The following is an 18,389-nucleotide window of genomic DNA, read 5'->3' as shown; positions in this document are numbered from 1 at the left end:
CATATATACACACATACACGTCAGTCACACATACAGTATATTTTGTGCGTGTGCTTTGTGTGTCTAGGTCACTCACTGAATGTTTCTCTTTATCACTCAGTGAGTTAGAGGAGGTGGTGGGTAGAGAGGAGGTCAGGGGGAGAGTGGATCACACTAGACACACAGTGTATATTCAAGTGGGTAATAGTGTCCCATTACTGGTCCTAAATGTAGTGTTAACATTGTGTGTGTGTACATGTGTGTGTGTGTGTGTGTACATGTGTGTGTGTACATGTGTGTGTGTGTGTGTGTGTGTGTGTAGGATCACTGGGTCACCAAGGAACACACAGCATGTCTTCTATCATCCTGTATAAAACATCTTTATTTCTCCTTATTTAGGCAGTAAGACACTATTTAGTTCATCATATTCAGTGGAACTGAGATCAAAGACAGGAATGTTGTTTGTCAACAATGAAAACAAAACAAACATTCTAAACACACCAATATTTACAAACACTGGGATATCAATTACAACTGTATACAGTTCAATCTTCAATGACATCTATGTGAGCACAGTGTGTGAGAGTGTGTGTGGGCTATTCTACACAGGGACACTGAGGAGTCAGAGCCATAAACCCTGAACCCAGGATAGAGGGGCTCAGTGAATGTGCTGTGGAATGTGTGCAGGTGGGTCAGTGTGTCAGAGGAGACTGTGTAGAAGGACAGAGTGCCGGCCAGCCAGTCCAGATACACTCCTACTCTGTGGGAGCTGGAGGGGGGGGCAGGTATGGCAGTTCTCTTATTATTGTGCCTGGCAGAGTAACTGTTACCATCACAGTCCAGACTCCAGGACTTGTTATTGTTTCCAAGCTGACAGTCATCACCCCATCCTCTCCTGCTGATTCCTTTATATGTCACTGCTATAGAAACCCATCCTCCACTCCACTCTGCCTCCCAGTAACAGCGCCCAGACAGACCCTGTCTACACAGCACCTGTGGACAGTCCTCAAATCTCTCTGGGTGATCAGGATACGGCTGCTCCTCCCACCTCCATGTCACCTTTCTTTTCCCCTCAGACAGAGAGAGGAGTCTGTATGCTGTGTTTGGGTCCAGTGTGAGCTCACAGGCATCTGATGGGGGAGACCAAGACACAATTTATTACTGATCATCATCATTCACATTAGAATGTCTCCCTCTTCCTGCCCCCCCCCTTTCATTCTCTCTCTCCCCCCCCCCCCCCTCCCTTATCTACTCCTGTACTACGGTACTTAGGAATGATTTGCTGGACCTGATGTGAGTTTCCTCCAGGAACACAATGACTCTTATTGAGGGACTTGTTGCTCTTGTTGGTTAGTTGGAACTGATTTAACTTCTTGTACTCGTGTGAATTCTATTCTTGTTGCTTTTCTACAGGTACACTCTTGCACTTTTGAGGTTCATGTTGTTTCATTGTAACTTGTTTAACTACATGCTCTTCTGGTTTTTCCCATTGGCACTTCTTTGCTTTTCACAATGTATGCTTCATGTTTTGGCTCCCCACAATGTTTTTGGGGCGTCTCGTTGTTTATGATCAGTGACCTGTGCTCTTTAGTAAAGCTCTCTCTTGGAAGTCGCTTTGGATAAAAGCGTCTTGATAAATGAAGACATGTAAATGTACTCTACCCCCCACATCCTCTCCCCCCCACCTCCTCCCCACCCCCCACCTCCTCTCCCCCCTCACCCCCACCCCCACCTCCTCTCCCCCCCACCTCCTCTCCCCCCTGACCTCCTCTCCCCCCCACCTCCTCTCCCCCCTGACCTCCTCTCCCCCCCACCTCCTCTCCCCCCCACCTCCTCTCTCCCCCCCACCTCCTCTCCCCCCCACCTCCTCTCCCACCCACCCACCTCCTCTCCCCCCCCACCTCCTCTCCCCCCTACCTCCACTCCCCCCACATCCTCTACCCCTGACCTCCTTTCCCCCCACCCCCCCTACCTCCTCTCCCCCCCACCTCCTCCCCCCCACCCCCACATCCTCTCCCCCCCACCTCCTCTCCCCCTGACCTCCCCCCCCCCACCTCCTCTCCCCCTGACCTCCTCTCTCCCCACCTCCACTCCCCCCCACATCCTCTCCCCCCACCCCCACCCACCTCCCCCCCCCCCCACATCCTCTCCCCCCCACATCCTCTCCCCCACCCCCCTTATCTCCTCTCTCCCCCCACCCCCCCACCTCCTCTCCCCCCCACCCCCCTTATCTCCTCTCTCCCCCCACCCCCCCACCTCCTCTCCCCCCCACCCCCCTTATCTCCTCTCTCCCCCCACCCCCCTCCTCCTCTCCCCCCACCCTCCCATCTCCTCTCCCCCCACCCACCTTAACTCCTCTCTCCCCCCACCCCCCCTCCTCCTCTCCCCCCACCCCCCTTATCGACTCTCCCCCCACCCCCTGACCTCTTCTCCCCCCACCCCCATGATCTACTGTCTCCCTCCACCCCCTCTCGCCCCACCTCCTCCCCTCCCACCCCCATTATCTACTCTCTCTCCCCCCACCTCCTCCCCTCCCACCCCCATTATCTACTCTCTCCACCCCCCTCTCTCCCCACCCCCCCTCCTCCTCTCCCCCTACCCCCCACCTCCTCTCCCCCTACCACATCTCCTCTCCCCCCACCTCCTCTCCCCCCACCCCCATTATCTACTCTCTCCCCCACCCCCCTGACTTCCTCCCCCCCCCACATCCTCTCCCCCCACCCCCCCACTTCCTCTCCCCCAAGCCCCCCACCTACTCTCCCCCCACCCCCATTATCTACTCTCTCCCCCACCTCTGACACTTCTGACAGTGTCAAAGTCACTAATGGTATTGTCCCTGTATGACCCTGTGTACTAGAACTAAGTAGCAGTCAATACTCACATCTCCTAGGACCAGGTTTGATCCTGCACTCTCCACCATGATCCACACTGCAGGGAGAAGCAGAGGAATGATGAGGAAATGACACCTCACCTGTTGCTACGTGACTAAAGTAAACATGTTGTTTCTATGTTTATCATCAGAGGTGTATTCCAGAAAACAGGTTTTACAAACTCTGAGCCTAACCCTGAACTCTGACCTGATGAACCCTGAGATGGGAAGCACAGAGTTATCGGTTCCAGAAAAGCTGATCTGAGTTAGTTTAATTCTAATTCACTGGAATTAGAAATTCTCATGCGTGCAGGCGAGTATGCAAACATTTTCTGAAAGGTAAACAACAACCGCAACAGCAAAAGAGAGACAATTGGTCAATGAGTACATTTCAATGCTTTCTATTTATTTGACATTTAACCACACGTCTTACTACAGCTGAACAAGTGGTGGAACAATCCTATGGGCACAAAACACACTTGGCAGCAGCTGAAAATGAAATATAAAATCAGTTCAAACAGGTAGGGCATATTTTGCTTTGGCCTTCCCACCCCCTTTGCATGTCATGAGTTCTGTAATGTTGTACAATGTATGTGCCCATGTGCTGAGGTGTTTTCTCCTGTTCCCACACTGTACTCCTCTAGGAGCATAGTCTGAGGGTTGACTTTTTCTCTCCTCTCCTCATGTTTCTGCTGACATTTTCAAGGGGGCGCCGATAATGGCTGCCTCGGTCGGTATCTTTCGGAGTAGAAGTAAATTCCTTGTCTGTCATTGTCCCATTCTGATTCAGACACATGATTGTTTTAATCATGTTTGACAGGATTAAATCAAGTACAAATCATTCAGTGGCTGTCTCAACTTGTGAGAATGCTGTTTTAACACATATATGTTGTTTAACCTAATCCTGCTCAGTATATGAATATTGGACCTGGAGCCAGAACGCTGGGCGACCAGCGGCTGAAGGCATCCCTGGAGGGAGCTCATCCAAGCCTATCACCCTCGAGGACACAAGTGCCCACATAGCATGTCAGTGTGTTTGTGTATATTTCATTTGGGGGGTTCATTTCTCCCAAAGGTCATTGATGGTTTTACCTGCCTTTTTGAGCCTTCTGCCACAACAGAAACTCTTGTAGTTTAAGTTCTCAATATTGCAAAGAATGTGTACAGTACAGTAGAACATAATGCTCTTCATCACAGAATGATACAGATATGTTGTCTGCTGCCACAGAGAGGGATTCAGAAAGACCTACAGAGGTATACATCTTACCGTATGGTAGCTACTGAGCTACACTGTTCTCTCCCCATGTACATTGTTTTGAGGTTCTTGTGTGGAATTATGGGTTTGACATGTACATTGACGTGATGAGAAAAAAGAATGAATGGTAAAACAACTGGCACATTCTTCTCCTTTATAACAGAGCATGACTGGGCATTACAAGGAGCAGGGTTTCCCGCAGAAAATGTGTTAGTTAAGGTGGTAGGGTTTGCCGTCAGACCGGGGGGGGGGTTGTAGAGTCTAGCCTAATGTGTTCTGGGGGAGGGGGGTCGTTTGTACGATACACTCATGCATTCTGTAGAGAAGGGACGGTTTGGAATGAAAGGGAGCAAACAGGAGTAACACGGCATTAATATATTATTATTTTTGGACAACGTAGTTAAGGCGGCAGGCGTGTGTTGCTTAGGCGGTCGCCTTAACTGGAAAGTGCTGCGGGAAACCCTGAGGAGGGTCCATCAACCTCCACAGCACAGATTAACAGGGACATGTTCAGTAAATACCAGGTTAGCTCTGCATGGAAAACTGGAGAATATCATTTAATCCTTATGTGTTATACGCAGTGGCGGTCCTAGCACATTTGGCGCCCCGGGCAAGTTTTTCCCTTACACCCCCTCCCAAGATTTTTTTTTTGATGGTGCGAGTATCTCTTACAACTACTTGTACAAGTGCAACCTGTAAATTTGGCATTTCTAAGATTTGAACATAAATACTTTTTTTTCTTCATGTAGAAAAAGGAGGAGGGAGCGAGTCTGCCAGAGTTGGCCAACGTGTGTGAGGGGGGAGGGTCCGGGAGTGATTATTCAACTGCGTGTGTAACGTCATCTACACTCGTGTGTCTCTCTCGTGTCTCGCAAAGGGAGTGATTGACAGCTAATATTAACCAATCAAAACTCTGCATTAAAGAGTCTAAAGATGAAGTTTAATTGGTTGTGTAACGTTGGAAAATGAAAACGTTTATTCACGAAGGCCCACAAAGACGATACTTTTTGAACAGAAAACGTAGCTAGCTACCTTCGGGGCTGAAAAATGAAGCCACACGCCCTTCGCCCCTCCACAATTTCACCCTCTCGTCCAAATATGGTCACTTCTGGCTCCAAAAACACAAGATGGCGACCAGGAAGTGCAAAAATTGAGGCTTCAAAACGGGCTTTCACAAACCAATAGGGTGACGTCACGATGACTACGTCCATTATATATACAGTCTATGCTAGCTACCCACAACGTAGCCCAGACCTCACTGCACCCTTAAAGGTGCAGTGTCCCCTTGAACCTGTCCAGTGAATTATGTACAAGTAGTCTGCTACACTCCCAAATATATTTTGAGGTCGCACAGATAAGATTTCGGGAGCATATGCAACCAAAATGGCCGCAATTTAGAGCCTCTCCATGTGGTCATTTTATATAAACTATTTATTCATTGAATTGAAAGAAAATGTGCCATATTGTGTTATGTATCGTTATCGGGATATGAAAGGATCTATATCAGGATATGAGATTTTGGTCATATCGCACAGCTCTACTGCAAACTAAAATACAACAGCACATTATCAGTAATACATTTAAAATGGGGAAAATGTGAATAATTGCTTTGCAGGTCAATTTAAGGTGTAGGCCCCTACATGTTCTGCCTGTGCCCCCGACATGTTCAGTTAGGGGCTACAGTGCTCCTAGTAAAACAAGTTAGTCTGGAGCCCTGGATGAGGAAAGGACACCCCATGTCTGATAGTTGCTTCAGGCTCGGCATGAGGGAGGAGAGAGGGAGAAATTCATGGTTTGTTAAACAAAAGCTGCCAGCAAGCAGGTTAGGTTAGTTACCATCAGTTACCATGGTAACGTAACCAGAGTTTGTGTTTCCTCTCTTTCTGGAACAGAAAACCCAGAGTTTCCCTCATCTCAGGGTTAACAAACTCACTGTTTTCATTTCAATCCACTTTCTGGAATAGAATTATGGAAATACAATTATGATTGTAGCTATGTAATCATTGCACTAAAGGCTATTGTAGATTATATAGGGTTTCCCTCCTCCTAACCCACTGTCCCAAATAAAAATGCAGTCTGTGATTGTATAATCATGAAATGCAAGGCCTGTTAACATACTTTGATGTATATTCAGTGTTAAGCAACATTACATGAAGAGGTTTATAAAAACACATCTCCTTACTTGAGTTTCTCCAGTCTGCAGTGTGGATCCTCCAGTCCAGCAGAGAGCAGCTTCAATCCTTTTTCTCCTGGATGATTGTAGCTCAGGTCCAGTTCCCTCAGGTGGAAGGGGTTGGACCTCAGAGCTGAGGCCAGAGAAGCACAGCCTTCCTCTGTGACCAGACAGCCTGACAGCCTGTAGAAAGAGGATCAATGTTGTGACAGAATCCATCTGGGCCTCCAGAGTGAGTCAGCACAGAGGGGTTCATTTGGCAGGTGCTGTCATAGCTGCTCCTCCCCCTCATTAGACAGAGTGACCTTTCCCCCCAGTTCAGGAAGGTTAGGTTTGTGTTCAGTTTGGTGCTAGTAGTTCTATGGAACATCAGGACGTCTGCTACATAAAGCCTTCTAAAAAAAAACTAGGATTCAAGTCCCAAACCTGACTTGAATGAACACAACAAATTAGTTGGGGCTATAGCCCCTATTCTTAAGCAGTACGAGACATAGAACATGGATCATATCTATCCACCATTGCAGAAAGCAATTTTCACGGCCACGTGACCTTTCCCTTTAAGTTCTCTCTGAACAGAGTTCTATGACAGCTCGATGTAGCGTAAATCATTGCCGCCGCTGCTTCAGGATTGTATTAAATATCACGATATATAGCCAGTTCCATACATATGTACAGTATATACAGTAGTATTATACATCAAGCACACTTTTCCGTTCCTAATTTGAAACCCTTCATGTAGTGGAAGAGGCGTCAACCACAGGAACAATAGCCGCCAGATGCTAAACTCACTGCCCAGGTAAATGTACAATAATATGATGAATAGTATTATCTTAACCCTTGTGTTGTCTTCAGGGTCAAACATGACTGCTTTTATATTTAACAGCAGAGAAAACCCTAAAATAGTATTTTTATTTTTTTTTACTTAAAATGTCTTACTTTTCCTAGTGACCCTAACATTCATAAAAGGTTAAAAAAATATCACAACAACCACAGACACATACGTACACAAGATGAGATTATGTGTGCTACTGATTTAGGTTACAGAGTCTATAAAGGTGCTGAAGATGACAGTACCTCCATTTCTCTCTTTGCGAAAGCCATGACTGCACATTTCAGTGTTGGAATAAAACAAGTGGTGTATTTTATTACCCTTTGGGCAAGGGCTTTTTAGTGGAAATTTAGAATACAGTTATAATGTGTGTGTTTTATATATAAGGAATGTGTTTTAAGAGAAGTTTAAAGTTGGTTAAGAAGCTTGATACAATGTATATTGATTCAACTCCATTTGGTAGAGATTCCACCTGTAGTTTTATAACACCTAACTAGGAGACGTGAAGTCTAGAGACAGGAAGTCTGAGTGACCTGGGAGAGTGCTTATCACCTGGGGAGGAAGAGACAGCTGGTCTGTGGATTCAACTGTATTGTTATTGTGATATGAGGGAGTAGTTTAGGATAGATGAACTGATCAAGCTGCTCTGACCCTTCCTGTTGCATGGGTGGTGTTAATTAAATACTTGTTTGAAGATGTCCACACAAAGGACAGTTGACCATTTGACTGGTGAACTCCTGTGGCTTTAGTATCTACTGGTTTGGGGAGAGATGCCACATCAAAGAACTGTGGAACAATTGCTATGGAAATGTATTGTTTCAAACTGTCACTGAGTTGAGTTAGCCAATCACAGAGTTTGCTACATTGATGGATTGACCTTGTAGAATGCCATTTGATCTAAAGTTTATATAAGGTAGCGTTTATGGATGTTCGCTATCACTCTTGTGAACGATCTGTGGCTAGCACCTCCTTCGTTATGACTGATCACAAAGTACTTTGTTAATTCTTAATTTGTACAAACTAAATAAATTGTATTGAAACTGCCATCTCTTGACTATTCAAATCTACACAGTGCCACTAGAATTCCACCATTACAGCATACAGATTGTTAACACTACCCAAAGAGACTGCAATCATGTTGCACATTCAGAAACAGTTGCATCAACATTTTCATTCTGTCTAAAATAAACAAAAACATGAAATAAAATATAATCCAATCATTATGTACAGCATTTTTTAGAGTGTTTCTTATCAAACTAGTCCTAACTAATGACTAGAAGGCATATCTCATTCTTGGCATTAAGTTTATACCCAACTTGAGACTCAACTCTGTTGTCTAAATCAAACACACAAATACATTGTGCGATTATAACTTTACTATTGTCTCATGTAGAACATAAATACAGACCTCAGTGTCTCCAGTTTGCAGAGTGCATTCCCCAGTCCAGCAGAGAGCAGCTTCATGCCTGAATCCCCCAGGTCGTTGTTACTCAAGTCCAGCTCTGTAAGCTCTGAGGAGGGGAGAGCTGAGGCCAGCGCTTCACAGCACCGTTCTGAGAGGTTACAGTCATTCAGCCTGCATGACATAAGGAGAACATGACACATCATCAGAGTCATAGTTTGTACGATAGGATCATACAATAATCAAATGTCACATCACAATATGTCCTAATTCATACCATTATTAAAATTGATTTATACATACAGAGCAGTTTTGGAGTCTTTGACCACTGGAAGCAGCCTCAGAAGACCTTCCTCTGATCTGGAGTATATTTTCAGGTCAAACACATCCATCTTCTCTTCTGAAGTCAGCAACACAAAGACCAGAGCTGACCACTGTGTAGATGAGAGCTTCTTCTCATTGGAGAAACTTTCTGAGCTCAGATAGTGTTGGATCTCCTCCACCAGAGAATGGTCATTCAGTTCATTCAGACAGTGGAACAGATTCATGCATCTCTCTGGAGAAGGATCCTCTCTGATCTTCTCCTTGATGTACTTGACTGTTTCCTCATGGCTCTCTGTCTTGTTACTTGTATGAGTCAGTAGGCCTCGTAAGTCAGACTGATTGGACTCCATTGAGAGGCCCAGGAGGAAGCGGAGGAAAAGGTCCAGGTTTCCATTCTTACTCCACAAGGCCTTGTCCACAGCACTCTTGTAGAATCTGACTTCTGGTTTCACTCTGAAAAGAGCCAAAAGTTTGCTGGAGCTGGAAACTGATGGAGTCTCAGACATCAGATTCTCATTGTTGTTGATGAATGAGAGAAACACAAACACAGCAGCCATAAACTCCTGAAAGCTCAGATGGACAAAGCAGAACACCTTCTCCTGGAAGACTTTACCATCCTCTCTGAAAATCTGTGTGAACACTCCTGAGTACACTGAGGCATCACGGACATCAATGCCACACTCTGTCAGGTCTTTCTCATAGAAAATCAGGTTGCCTTTGTCCAGCTGGTGGAAGGCCAGTTTTCCCAGTGACAGAATGCTCTTAATGCTCTCTTCATCCCAGTGTGGATCTGTCTCAGTTTTCCCATGATACTTCACCTTCTTCTGTTTGGTCTGTAACACCAGGAAGGCTGTGTACATCTCAGTCAGGGTCTTGGGCATCTTGTCTTTTTTCTCTGATCTCAGCATGTGCTCCAGGACTGTCACACACATTAGGGAGAAGACTGGAATGTGGCACATGATGTAGAGAGTCCTTGATGCCTTGATGTGTGAGATGATTCTCTTGGCCAGGATCTCATCACTGCATCTCTTCATGATATACTCATCCTTCTGATCATCATTGAACCCTCGTACCTCTGTCACCAGTTTAACACACTCTGAAGGGATCTGATTGGCTGCTGCAGGTCGAGTGGTGATCCAGATGAGAGCAGAGGGAAGCAGGTTTCCTCTGATCAGGTTGGTCAGCAGCACATCCACTGAGGTGGACTCTGTGACATCACACCAGCTCTTGTTCTTTTTGAAGGCTAAGGGCAGTTGACACTCATCCAGACCGTCAAAGACAAACAGAACGTTGTAGTCCTAGTAGTTGGAGATTCCTGATTGTCTGGTTTCTGAGAAGAAGTGATGGACAAGTTCCATCAGACTGAACTCTTTTTTCTTCAACAAATTCAGCTCTCGAAACGGCAGAGGAAAGATGAACTGGATTTCCTGATTGGCTAGTCCCTCAGCCCAGTCCGTGATGAACTTCTGCACAGAGACAGTTTTTCCGATGCCAGCAACTCCTGTTGTCAGAACAATTCTGATAGGTGTGTCTCGTCCAGCTGAGGGTTTAAAGATATTCTTGCATTTGATGGCTGTCTCTGGTCTTGCTGATTTCCTGGATGCTGTCTCAATCTGTCTCACCTCATGTTCTTTATTGACCTCTGCACTCTCACCCTCTGTGATGTAGACGTCTGTGTAGATCTTATTAAGAGTTGGGTTTCCTTGTTGAGCTATGCCCTCAAAGACAGTCTGAAACTTCTTCTTTAGTTTAGATTTGAGTTGACGTGAGAGTCTATGATGAGAAAGCTCTCCTGAATGACCAAACACAGATGTTATTCTTAACAGGGCTTTAGTTTGCAAGAGAAAGTTACTTAACAGTTCAGAATAGTTTTTTCTATTCTAAATACGGCAGACATTGATGGCTTATACATAAACATTTATTTTCCATCATTGCAATTTGCCAGTTGAAAGTTATTCTGGTTCTCTTAACCTGTATCTTCATCATAAACCATCAGTCGGTCAACTAAGACTAAATATGGAGTCTCTTACTTTCCTCCAGAGTGTCAGCCAGCTCCTTGTGGTTCATGTTCCTCAGGACGTGCAGTGTGATCTTCAGAGCTCCCTTTCTGGCACTGCTCTCCTGCTTCTGATATTCAGGGTCCACCACTTTCTGGTCCTCCCTCTGACTCTCTAAGCCTTCTGGGAAATCTGGACTCAGAATCCTCTTCATCCTCTTCAGCTCTTCCTTCACAAACCTGATGACAGTCTCCTCAAGCACCTGAAACAGAGAGGGAAGATATCACAGGAACCAGGAACTCTATACACAGTAGTACAATCGGATTAAAATGATTATGTCTTGTTTGTACTTTTAATTAACACAAAACTCACTGTGAATATAGAAGACAAGTCGTCATGGTGACTCTGGTCTGACTTCTGTTGATCTCTGTGGACAAGACATGACAACACATGAACCACATGGGCTAAATATCTACAACTAAAATACTGAACTGTCTCCATTCCTGCATACACACAGACACTCTGTTTAAGAGTGATACAGAGTAAACTATCTTCTATACCACTAGATGGCACTGATTCATTCCTTTCCATTAGGGGGTTTCCTGTTTACTAGATGTCTGAGTGATCAATAATTTCCTTAAACCATACGTTTGACAAATTAAATGTCACTCCTTTAAATGTTGCAGCTGAAGATGTGTTGGGCATCAGAATCTGTTGAGGTATTTAGGTGCTTTTAGATGCACGTGGACTCTGATCGTATGTTTCATGGCCAGATGGTTTAGTGTTATTGTCTGATGAATGAAATGCAGCAGACAGGTGATGAGTGTAGACCCTCTCCGTGTTTGAGCCGATCTGCAGATTGTTATGTGTAGTGTCTAATGTTTGTGTGTTAAAGATGGTTGTTTCTGTGTTCAATTGTTTGTTTGTTAATAAATATGTATGGAGAGACATATACCATTTTATTATGACTGATTCTCAGAATGTCCACCACAGTGTGTTTCAACCAGACACTGAAGAATGACATCAGGGTTCACCTCACACAGGGCTGCATGTTTTCTAGCAACCTGCTTTAGACACTGCAGCACTCCTCCACACAGGAGTTTAAGACCTTCTGGTCTCAAGCAGTCTAAGTGGGCTGAGCCCCGCCCGGTCTGTGCTCATACCAGGCCTGGTACCTGCAGGGCTTTGACTCTCATGCTGTCTGTCTGTCTGTGTGTGTCTGTGTGTGTGTGTGTGCATGGAGGTTATGACTAGGGTGACCATACACCTGTGTATGTGTGTGTGTGTGCGTTTGTGTGAATGTGTGTGTAGGGAGGTTATGTTTGTCAAACAGTCACTGATCTCTTTTTATTGCATGTAAAGCTATTAAACAAAAACTCAGTATTGACATTATATGTAAAGTATTTTAAAATGGAGAAGTTATAACTACCTGGGATGCATTTCCCGATAACAATGGATCGTAGCAACGATCAAGCAAAATAATGAAACCATCGATATTTCTTATGTGCGTTTCCCAAACATGCTCGTAAGGAGTAGGCTAATCTATGCGCTTTCAAGAGCTACGAATTTTCAAGAGACACTTAAGCTACGGTGTCTTTGGGAACGCCCGTAAAACTAAGATTCGTCGTACGATGGATTCTACGATCAATTTAGGCTTACGACGCTTTCGGGAAACGCAGCCCTGGTTAGTTTAGGACTGGTTTAACTGAAGGCTTCCACTAGGAGGAGACGTCTGTGCTCTAAACTCACATTCAGGTTAGCTGAACTAGTTAGAGCTGGTGTTTGTGTCTACAGGAGAGTATCTCTCCAGGAGCAGGGTTGGAGTGTAAACCTTCAGGATGGTATCTCTCCAGGAGCAGGGTTGTGACAAATATATGTAAAGCAACATTGTTTTGGTGATGTAGGCTTCACAAAAACACAGATGTGTGCTCCAGTTATGACCCTGCCCCAGTTATGACCCTGCTCTAGTCTAACCCTAACCCTAGTTCTGCCACCAGAGTCAAGAGTTTACTCCTCCCCTCTACCAACAACTGTACTACAAGACTGTCTTCACAATCACACCTCCTAGCCCACACTACCTGAGGAACGGTCTCTGGCTTGTTGTTTGTTGAGATTTGGACTTTTGTGAAGACTGAATAAACTTTTCAAACTCTGCTGAGATTCCTGACCAGTTTTTGTACTTGGAATTTGGAGAAAACTTGAATAAAAATACACAACAGCAGGTTGTGCTCTGACATGAATAAGAAATTCTGCATTGATTCATATGGGCCCAAATACATTTAAACACTATCATTATAATCACAAATAAACTATAAGACAAATATATTATAATTTAGGAATGCTGAGTCCCAGTAGAGACAGCTTCTTCACAACATGTCACCTTCATCACATAACATTGAACACCAGCAGAGGTCAGTACATACCCTTCCTCATTAGAAGGTCCTCCTCCATCACTGAAATTGATAGGTTCAAGCATAGACGTGTCACTCTTCATGGACACACAGCTGGGTACAGGTGAGGCTGGTCTCTCCTGCTGGATTGGGCTTCAACACAACAGAGACAGACCTTCAGTCTCTTATTTATTCTGACTAATGATGATGTCATGATATCACTGCTGAGCTCGGAGATGGAGAACAGTCATGAACAGTTATGGATTCTCATCTTACCTCTTAGCTTTGGTGTCCACGTCATGTTCTGCAGAGAGACTTATTTTAGAGGCAGTGCCCCCCTCCTCTCTCTCCCCTGAGAGACTCATTTTAGAGGCAGCGCCAGTAATGTTTTGTTGGTTGCTTAGTTTAATTCTGAAACACGGATTACAATGTTGATACATGGATCTTTTCCCATCCAGTATTAAGGCCTTTTGAGTCCCTGAGTGACATCATGTGCAGACTTGCATCTGTCAAAAACGTGATGTTTCCCCAGAGAGACTGGGCTGCTCAGTGAGTAGAGAGACCAGCAACTTGTCTCTGGACACCAGCATGTCATGCAGCTGCCCTGTTTCCTGCAAGGCCATCGATACAGGAAGCTCCGTATACAGAATACTGCAGGTTACAACCTCCACATGTATATATACTGCAGGTTACAACCTCCACATGTATATATACTGCAGGTTACAACCTCCACATGTATATATACTGCAGGTTACAACCTCCACATGTATATATACTGCAGGTTACAACCTCCACATGTATATATACTGCAGGTTACAACCTCCACATGTATATATACTGCAGGTTACAACCTCCACATGTATATATACTGCAGGTTACAACCTCCACATGTATATATACTGCAGGTTACAACCTCTACATGTATATATACTGCAGGTTACAACCTCTACATGTATATATACTGCAGGTTACAACCTCCACATGTATATATATACTGCAGGTTACAACCTCTACATGTATATATACTGCAGGTTACAACCTCCACATGTATATATATACTGCAGGTTACAACCCCCCACTCCACAAGGCAGACCTGGAGGGTACTATAAAGGATGACTATATCTACCTCTGTATCCAGGTGCAGTTATACTACCTCCCTGCTCTGACTCCAACAATACTTGTGCTGAGTCAAGGATGGTTTACACTCATGAATCCAAACCCTTTGTAAACAAAGACCCTGTTAACAGGGTCTATATACAGTAATATTGTTGTGTTTCCAGCTGATACGGACACTGGGGACCTCAAGGTGCCACTAAGACAGAGATCTGGTACAGGGACCATGAATCAGGATAGGCTGATAGGTCAGATCTGGTACAGGGACCATGAATCAGGATAGGTTGATAGGTCAGATCTGGTACAAGGACCATGAATCAGGATAGGCTGATAGGTCAGATCTGGTAGAGGGAGATACAGGTGGAGGTAGTCAGGTGGAGGAGAGCTGGAGGGACATACAGGTGTAGGTAGTCAGGTGGAGGAGAGCTGGAGGGAGATACAGGTGTAGGTAGTCAGGTGGAGGAGAGCTGGAGGGAGATACAGGTGGAGATAGTCAGGAAGTCTGAGTTACAAATCTAACAAAGATTCACACAGGATTGTACCAAGTCAAACTCCCCCCTCTTTTTCTCCCACTTTCTGTTCATGTGCTCCTTGTCCCTCCACCCACCTTCCTCTTTCTCTCACTCCCCTTCTTAATCTCTCTCCCTGCCTCCCTTTCTACATTGGAGAGTTTAGTCTGATTCTCGTTTGTCTGGTTTAGACGTCTCTCTGCTACATTCCAGTCCTGTGCTGCTACATGGTTTTTATAGAATGTCATGTATGAGGAAATGAAGCTGTTTTTCACTTGACGCTCCCAGCAGAAATGTTAGGTGTTCCCAGGAGTTGTGGGTCCAATAACTTAAAGGAATGATGACTAAATGAGCAACAAACAAACACATTATGCACAAATCAAATGTACAATGACCCCTAATCATTCCAGAAATATGACTTGTGATCCTCTAACATGATTATCACAGTACTGTGTTCAGTCCTGTAACTCTGGATGTTCCTCGTTCACCTGCAGCCTGCTGTTACGGTGTGAGTGTGGGGGCTGGACCCCAACACAGGGAGAGGCAGGCAAGGCAGGAACAAAACACTAAGTGTTTCTTTTCCTCCAAAAACCTGGGCCAAGAGGAAATACTCACACGTACATAACACGATGTACACCAAACAACAAGGAAGTGACAAAGACTGACCAGGGGAGGAACCATAAATACACACTCGACCAAACTAGACACAGGTGAAACAAACTACGACAAACAAGCAAACTCCAAACCTCACACAGACTCTTAGCAAAACAGGGTGCAGGTAATCACACAGAGACCACAGGGAAACACTAGGGCACATATAAACATGAACACAAGGTGGGGCACGGCCGTGGGTGTGACACCTACATCACCTGCCCTGCCAGAACCCTCCTCTCTCTGTCCTGTCTCTGATCAGGGTCTTTCTCATGCTCAGGATACTCTTGCACTGTGCAAATGAAACCTTCACCAATGCACAGAGGAACATGTGGAACAGGTTTACACCTGGGGGTGTATTGAATGAAGGTTTATGTCATTATGGGTTGTCATGGGCTAGCCATCTCTTTGAACCACAATCAAAAGCTGTTAGCACTAGCTCCCCAGTCTATACAAGACCAAAGCACTCTAAATATGATATATACATTTGATATGTTCATTTAAGCCCTTAATTACACAAGTATAGTTTCCTTGTCAACTGTACTTACTGTAAGTCGCTCTGGATAAGAGCGTCTGCTAAATGACTAAATGACTAAATGTCATAACCGGTCTCCTTCCCTGGTCACTGTTAACTGATAACACAGTACACCCTCTTCCTGTCAATCATCACAGGTGGGAGGTCCTTAACCACTGACTGACTGTTTTGCTAACACCTTTTAGCTGATGATCACATTTACAGACACACTTGACATGTTTAATGGACACAAAACAACGTTATATTGTACAGCCTAGGATCGATGCTGTCAAACAAACACACCTGTAATACAAACAGTATTTGAAAGGATAAGACATCAGACCAGGGTTAGGGATGCTAATTTACTTCATCATAACCTACTCTGGACTGACAGTAAATCATCCACTCTCCAACATATGAATAAACACCATTCTACTGACCTTTATAAAACTCTGGTTTCACCATCAGCCTCCTCTCTGTGCTCCATCTGGTTCTGTGTGTGTGATCTGATCCCAACCTTGAAGACTCCTCTTACTGCTGTTGCTATTGTTACTGTTATGGAACATACAGTACATATTTGAATGTGTCACACCCACATACAATCACCCACACACACTTGTATTTGGACCAGTTGATCCTGTTTGGAGTCTCGTTTTAACTTGTCTGGAACTTAATTCTGTTGAGAATTGTGTGTTGCTCTTAACAAGCCCCAACTCTTGTTGGGGCTTGCATGCACACCGAAGTTGAACACCGAATTGAACACCCTGTGGTGCGGGAGTTTTTATAGACAATACTCTGTCAACCATATGTGTATAACTATATGAACGTATGCATGTATGTGTGTATGATTGGAAGGAACAAGCAATGATGAGTATGAACATAATGAATCAAACCTGTTTTTATGTTCCATCCTGCATCATAATTAAAGGTATCTATGCTAGCAGTGTGGTGTGTATGTGCTTTGATGCAAGCTATAACCAAATGCTGACACAAACAAACAGGTAAATCCTAGAGCACATATGGTACAGTGGTGACCTCTGACCCTAACCCATGTGGTGAGAAGAGGAGCATCCTCACCCACTTTGTCACAGGCTTCTTTCCAATTATATATCCAAACATGCCAGCGAAACACGTGACATTTAAACTAGCTATTGGGAGAGAGTAAAAGATGGAGAGAGAGGAAAAGAGACAGAGGTAGGGAAGGAGGAAGAGAGAGAGGAGAGAGGGAAAGAGACAGAGGTAGGGAAGGAGGAAGAGAGAGAGAGGAGAGAGGGAAAGAGAGAGAGAGGGAAAGAGAGAGAGGGGGGGGTAGAGAGGGAAAGAGAGAGAGAGGGAAAGAGAGGGGGGGAGAGGGAGGAGAGAGAGAGAGAGAGAGAGAGAGAGGGGGGGGGGGGAGGAGAGAGGGAGAGAGAGAGAGAGAGAGAGAGAGGGGGGGGGGGGAGGAGAGAGGGAGAGAGACTAACTCTCACACTAACTAAGTGTGTGTGGTTGTAGTGTGGTAGTGGGGTGAACACAGACACACACAAACAGGAGGCCCAGACAAGTGGTTCACAATGCAGCCATGTCTTAATGCTGCCCCCTAGTGGTGCTACACTTGTCTCATTAAAACAACAATGTCAAGACTTTCCAAGTGTTCTGGTATTAAGGACAGAAGATGGTTCATGTTGTATTGAATCCTGGTCCTGGTGGTTTAGAGTGTGGAACAACACATGGAGATACCTTGACATTTGCACACACCATTCTACAACTTCTCTCTCTTCAGCTTTTGCTTCTCTCGCTGTCTCTCTCCTCCTAACATGCATTGTAAACTTTCACTTGCTGGAGGGGCCGGCCTCTCTCTGTTTTCCCCTCAACCTGCCAGGCCTCTCTAGCCTCTAGTTTAGTGCAGTCTCTAACTGCATCCCAGATGGAACTACAATCTGGGACAGGAATACAATCTACGGTACCAATGTTCTCCTAACACTGGAAGGGCTTTCCCAGAGTCAAAGGGACTCCGACAGGGGGAGCTACTTCATCAGAAATAAAGGGCTGTTAAACATCCATTCCGAGGCACATTTCCATCATTGTTGCACCCACTCGTTCATCCTGATATTCAGTTAGGTCAACAAACTCCCAGGATCCCAAATACGCCAGGCATTCAGCTTCACACATCGGGCCGTATTGTTTAGTTCTATTTCCGGACACACGCATCCATTCACTCATTGTCTCTTCACAACTTTCCCACCCTAAATGAGTGAACACAATACACAGTTGCTCAGGTTTTTCCTTGGTGCACACATAACAGTCTTGTAAGTTATTCATTTTTCCTGTATACACAGTCCATCTGTACCATTGGTTAGCTTGAGCTCGGTTAAATAAGACACTGTTATCAACTTCCTTCTCCC

At 44.9% G+C, this 18,389-nt stretch overlaps 2 protein-coding genes and 1 pseudogene across 8 annotated transcripts in view; all 3 read right to left on the bottom strand.

Moving 5' to 3' along the window:
- Positions 1–18,389, bottom strand: part of LOC136942680 (NACHT, LRR and PYD domains-containing protein 12-like) — a 235,474-nt gene that overhangs the window by 174,430 nt on the left and 42,655 nt on the right. The window contains exon 1 of one of the 7 annotated variants that reach the window (XM_067235635.1): positions 16,446–16,485. The exons of the other annotated variants lie outside the window; for them this stretch is intronic. The gene's annotated coding sequence lies outside the window, so the exon portion shown is untranslated. Of the gene's footprint in view, positions 1–16,445; positions 16,486–18,389 lie in introns of those variants that run through there. 7 annotated transcript variants of the gene reach the window in all.
- LOC136943247 (stonustoxin subunit beta-like) overlaps positions 293–18,389 on the bottom strand; it is a 36,704-nt gene continuing 18,607 nt past the window's right edge. Inside the window, exon 5 of the mRNA XM_067236509.1 lies at positions 293–366. The gene's annotated coding sequence lies outside the window, so the exon portion shown is untranslated. The remainder of the gene's footprint in view (positions 367–18,389) is intronic.
- On the bottom strand, positions 369–13,592 carry LOC136942683 (NLR family CARD domain-containing protein 3-like; annotated as a pseudogene).

The sequence above is a fragment of the Osmerus mordax genome, chromosome 5 (assembly GCF_038355195.1).
Source record: "Osmerus mordax isolate fOsmMor3 chromosome 5, fOsmMor3.pri, whole genome shotgun sequence".
Lineage (NCBI taxonomy): Eukaryota > Metazoa > Chordata > Actinopteri > Osmeriformes > Osmeridae > Osmerus > Osmerus mordax.
This window is presented reverse-complemented; position numbering and strand designations above follow the sequence as displayed.